Source organism: Colias eurytheme, chromosome 28 (assembly GCF_061535395.1).
Source record: "Colias eurytheme isolate Ceu_HAF_F1 chromosome 28, ilColEury1 Martin Lab GWU primary, whole genome shotgun sequence".
NCBI lineage: Eukaryota > Metazoa > Arthropoda > Insecta > Lepidoptera > Pieridae > Colias > Colias eurytheme.
In genome coordinates, this window is record NC_143007.1 from 5809984 (window position 1) to 5815983 (window position 6000).

Consider the following 6000-nt stretch of genomic DNA (forward strand, 5'->3'; position numbering starts at 1 on the left):
CATTTTTGTGTTCGTAATATTACTCTCAAGTCTCAAGGATAGAAATCCATACTTATATTATAAATGCGAAAGTAACTCTGTCTGTCTGTCTGTTACTCAATCACGCCTAAACTACTGAACCAATTTGCATGAAATTTGGTATGGAGATATTTTGATACCCGAGAAAGGACATAGGCTACTTTTTATTGCGAAATATGTACCACGGGCGAAGCCGGGGCGGACCACTAGTACATAATATTATAATAAAGGTAAGTTAGTTTTTTAATGAGTCGAAAAAGGTTTCGAGTTAACTTAAATAGTAAGAAACAAACAATTTCATCTTCTCTATTTAGTCTTCCTCCATAAATAGACTGCCAGTAAAATAGATTTTCAAATCGGACCCGTTTTTCCTGAGATTAGCGCGTTCAAGCAAACTAACTCTCCAGCTTTAGAATATTAGTATACCTACTTAGATTAATTAATTATAGACAAACCGCGAAGTTAGGTAAAATAATAAAAATACTTAGTTTAAAAAAAACACGCTTAAACTCTAAGACGTTAACAAAATAAAAGCAAACATCCAGATTCCAAATATTTATTTTAAGTAGGTAAGAAATGTGCAAAAATTTAAAATTTATCAACATTGATTTAGCCGTTACTACCTGATGGTTCATGGTACTTATTCTTTGTTAATGTTATCTACGAATTTGCAAATTTTATATTGTGAGGATTTCATATTACCTATTACATAATAATTAATAACTGAAAGTGACCTAAAAACACTGATTACGGCTTATCTTTATATGCAACTTTAATCTATAGGTACTATATTATATTATTATGTACATAGTTAATCAATTTATTATTTCTTAACACCAAAGTACAACAATAGTATAAAAATTACACAATTTAAAACAATGTTTTTTATTATTAGACTACCAACGCCACGCGTTTTTTCTCGAATAAAAACTTAAAATAATTTGGAAAATCCAAAAGTGCACGCCTCATAATTTTTTTTTAATAAATATTTATTAATTATTATTTTTGTTTATTTAATAACAATTAAACCACATCGAATCAGACCCTGAAAAATGAAAGGGTTCATTAAGGGTTTTTCAAGGGTTTATTCCTGAGCATACTCAAGCGTAAGAGAAAAAAAAAGACTCGATTAGTAAAGTATTTCGGTCGCTATCGTGTTAACAAGAAAAAGGATCCGCACATACAGACACACGGACGTCCAAGACAGAACTTTTTTAAACTGTTTTTTAACTAGTTTAAATAACAAAAATGACATCAAAAATATCATGAACGTTAAAAATAGTGTTTTTTCTTAATATGTGTGTGTATGTATTATCTTACAAGTGCAATGTATGATACATAAAGACATTTTAAGTTTGAAAAATCAGATGTTTTGCGCGAAGTGACAGTAGTACCCACGGTAGTACCCACCTCAACGCTTCGCATATGAGGCGTGCAATTTTAAATAGCTTCAGTAATGAATTTATAATGATAATCCATGTTTAAAAAAACTAACTAAGAAAATGTAAAAATATATATACCTAATATACAGAAAATTCTTTGTGCGTAATAATATTTAATTCTTTGTTTGTAATTATACGTAACATTCTAATTTGTAAAAAGACAAATATTTGTTTATTATTCGATATCATCTTTACTTCTTTAGTAAAAAAACTAAATCTTTAATGTATTCAAAATAAATAATGAGTTAATACATTTATATAATCTTAAAATAACACACAAATCAAGCGGCCGTTAATCTTAATATTCCACAAACGTGGCAACACTATATCGCGGAAGTATGTAGATTCTAAATATATAATTGCGCGATGTTGACAAACATCTATATATCTGTCCTTTTCACGCGTGTGCTATATCATAATATACGCTATCTCGCTCTCGTCTGAAGTGGCCTAGATGAGACGTTGTTCAATTTTCAAACAATGTTCGCGCAAATTTTTATCTAATCTCCTTGTTTTCATAATATCCTAGTAACATGTGGATAACATAGTGCAAAAATGTAAGAGGTGAACTTTTTGTTTAGACGCTTGTTTCTACGTATTTAAAATATTTATGTTTTATTTATGAGCTGTTCTTGTCGGTGGGCGTAGCACAAACTACGTTTTATAATTTAAACCTATTTAAATTAAAACGTAATAGACCTCCTTTGAACCCAATAATATTAAAAATCAGGTAACAGCTGATGTTATTTCAAAATAAACAAATACATACATAAGTAGCTAAGTGACTAAATTCAGGTAAAAACTCATTACAAACCGAGGAAAAAAAATATCTAAGGTTAAATAATATTAAAAAAACTTTTTCATACAAGATATCATAAAAACAATGAAACAAAACTAACAATATATCTAACATAATTCGCGCATAAGTACTAGGCATACATAAATGATAAGCATACTAATTTAAAAAAATCAAAACAAAACAATTTTATTTAAGTGTAAACTAGCTCTATTGCCAATAAAATAGAGTTCAATGTACAATAACTAAATCGATAAATGTGTTTTTTATACAGTTTTATTAACCGTTGTGCCGTTACCAACTTTCCTTCCATTTATATTGAGCTAAATAAATAACTTATTTTACAATTTACATATTATTAATTATAGTTATAAAATTCTTCTTCTTCTTTCTTAATTTTTTTAAATCATAATAATACTGAAAAATGTACTAACTGAGATTATTTCTAATCAAGCGTCTTTTAATAAAGATTGTCATAATTGATCTAGAATTGGTGTTTTCAGTTCGTCATCGTACGAACTAAGTTAATTATTTATCGAATTAATAATGAAATTAACAATCCGTAGTTAGCAGTCGTCGAATCCACGTTCAAATCCAATCGGCCTTTGTATGGTAATCGCCTCGTGTCACCACTAAACAAAAACAGCTATTCAAAAACCGACCTTATTCCTGCTAAATACAGTTCTAAATGTAGAATCATAGCACAATCGACCTTGTCGTATTGAAAAATATCAAGGTGACTCGGAAGTGCAATTGATTTTGAACCTTACCATGTAAACATAAAAGTTACGTTCGATCTTATAAATTTTCGACATATGACTTTTTAAAATAACTCGAAATTCGAATGCACTTTTACGTCACAGCTTCCCCCGAGCCCTTCTGACATAGATACGCTGTTGCCGTGCTGAAAATACACGTTTCAAGCTTAAAGTGCTTCAAACTATTCCATAATATATTAAATGGCTTCGTATATCGGGCGCTTAAAACGCTTAACTGTAATCGCGTTCTATTTTCAAACAAAGTGCAGCGCTTGAAGGAATACAGCGTCTAATGAAGGATTGAAAAATAAATCGATGTCGTATTGAAATGGGCGTCGAGTGGTCTGGGCGAGTGTAATGAGTTGACGCAACAGCATAATGAACCTTGGCACGAATTTGCCATCCACTTTTATTTTAACAGCACGTTTATCTCACGTGATAACGGTACCAAGCACGATCGATATAGAGATTAAATTACCTTGGAAGGGACTCCCGAATTTAGGTTTAGGTATATTTCATAGTCGATGATCTCACTTCCATAGTAATTATGAACGCCTGGTACTTGACCCGTGAATCAGTAGATTTTTTTGCTTCTAATTATTATTATTATTTATTATTTATTTATTAATCAATATTCATAATATTGTGAGATACTATTTCTCAATAAATTTTACCTAATAGCGGAAACTGCAAATGTTTTTGGCCTTTATATGATTTTTAAAGTTGAAGGATACGCCGGTACATAATTAATAAATTTTTACTTTTTACCATAATATAAATACATATTGTAATGCTTTGTTTAACGGGAAAGTCTTAGACACGTCGACTAATGATGAAATACACGCTCATGTTTTTATCATTAACAGAAAGAACAAATAATAATTAGGCAATTACGATCGTTACGAGAAACTCAAATAGGTATGTCGTTTGAAATATGTACGTAATATTATGTAGATTTAATAATATGTGAAGTGATGTGAACCAATTACATATTGTGATTTAGTTTTAATTTAAATAATGAAATGAATAACTGAATGATAATTATCAGCACAGATAATACAACACTATAAGTACTAAAAGTAAAAAGGTATAGATATGTTACCAACACAACATTCGATCTTCCAACACGGCAAACCAACGCACACACGATAGACGTCAAAGATGGCATCAACTATCGTGAGCGAAAGGGACAACTGCAGTAAACTGTGGCTAATTAGCCACATTTCAAAGTGCCATTCGGCCGTAGCACTAATAATATTATTATATGAAAAATGTCCCGCAACACAAAATGTTTGAAAATGAACAAAGTAGGAGAATTTCAATAGAACCCAGTAAATAAATATTTTGTGGTGGTGTTTCATTACAATTCCTGTGTATATTGTAATAGATAAGATAATCATTTTACCGGAAGGTGTCAACAACCACAGCTTCTAACCACGAAATGTGATATTGTTATAATAATTAACATAATATTGTATTAAATACCTAACAAAAAATGTATGCGAAAAACTTATGAAGAAAACGTGGTTAAAATTATGTACCTACTTGTAACTTTACACAAAATTATATAGGTTTTCCATTTGTATGTATCCTCATTTCTGAATAAGCTGGGATTCAAACAAATTAAATAAACCTCGCAAAAAAAAACCTAGTTTTCATATAAAAATGGAAATGAAACGTACCAGGATTGCATAAACGCAGCGCAGTTTACGTATCCAGGTCGACAGCTGCAGCGCAGTGAAAGTATATTTTCATCAATACGCATTCGCGGACGCTACACACACTAACATAATAAATCACTCACACATCGGATAGGTGAACGTTACTTGTATGTGCAATCAATGTAAGTGAACTCCTTAAAACCCGCCCCTCCTAGTATGCTAGGTGGTAAACACCCTCCTGGTAACGACAATACATAGAAAATACCGTATTTCTCCCCTAGGAATTAAAATCTAGATCTAGCTTTGCTAGAATTATTAAGACTTAATCCCTGATAACCTATACGAAAGACAAATAAATTTCAAAAGTTGCAAGTAGCGAGTATGCACATTGTATTTATGACACAGAAAAACGCAATATGAACCATTTACAAACAATAATAAAATAAGTATTGATCACTGTGAAACCTACAGATCTTCAGACCCTCATGTTTAAGAAAATATTAACTGTAACATTGTTCAGTAAATTTACTCTAGGCACCTCTAGGTATATTATACAACGAATCGACATTCACTATTTGAAAGAATCAACTACCCCATACAACAAGACCTTTCAAACCTTTTACAAATTCCTTTAGACCTCCCCTTACCTCTGCCTCAATCTCCTTATCATCTTCACAGTCTTGAAATAATTTCGTACACTCACCTGTAACAAAAAGGAAATCAATTGTTAACTGTGTAAAGTGTAAACTACTTTCAAAACTCGAATATCTTAGTTATCCTGCTATCCTAGTAATATTTTGAAAAAATATGTAAAAAAAAGCCGATAAATATTTTTATTTATTTACTAGCGGTCCGCCCCGGCTTCGCCCGTGGTACATATTTACGTTTTCTCTACATAAAAACCATCTTCGTACTTCAAGGAATATAATAAAAAAATAATTATCGAAATCGGTTCAGCCGTTCTCGAGTTATGCGCTTACCAAAACATTTTGCGATTCATTTTTATATATAAGAAGATATTGTTTAAATAAATATAATTTGAATTTGAATTTGTAATAAGAGTATTTAATTATGTAATAAAAAACACTCAATTATTTCCTTAATAATTAATCATAGGTCATTATTCACAATAATTTTTGAATCGCAATTCACAAAATATACAACAAAAAGACATAACAATAACTTTTACACCAAAAGAATAGGAACGGTAAATATTAAAATGTTAGGAACTAAACTTAGCCTCTCAACCTAGGGTCCCGGCAGTCTAGACATTAATGTCTCAAATTACAGTCAAGATTAGAGGGTTCCCTGTTTCTACGGTAGTA

General features: G+C 30.8%; 1 protein-coding gene across 1 annotated transcript in view; it reads right to left on the bottom strand.

Annotated features, from left to right (window-relative positions):
* atos (atos homolog atossa) overlaps window positions 1-5341 on the bottom strand; it is a 28649-nt gene extending 23308 nt beyond the window's left edge. The window contains exon 1 of the mRNA XM_090117683.1: window positions 5323-5341. The gene's annotated coding sequence lies outside the window, so the exon portion shown is untranslated. The remainder of the gene's footprint in view (window positions 1-5322) is intronic.
* Window positions 5342-6000: the final 659 nt, after the last annotated feature.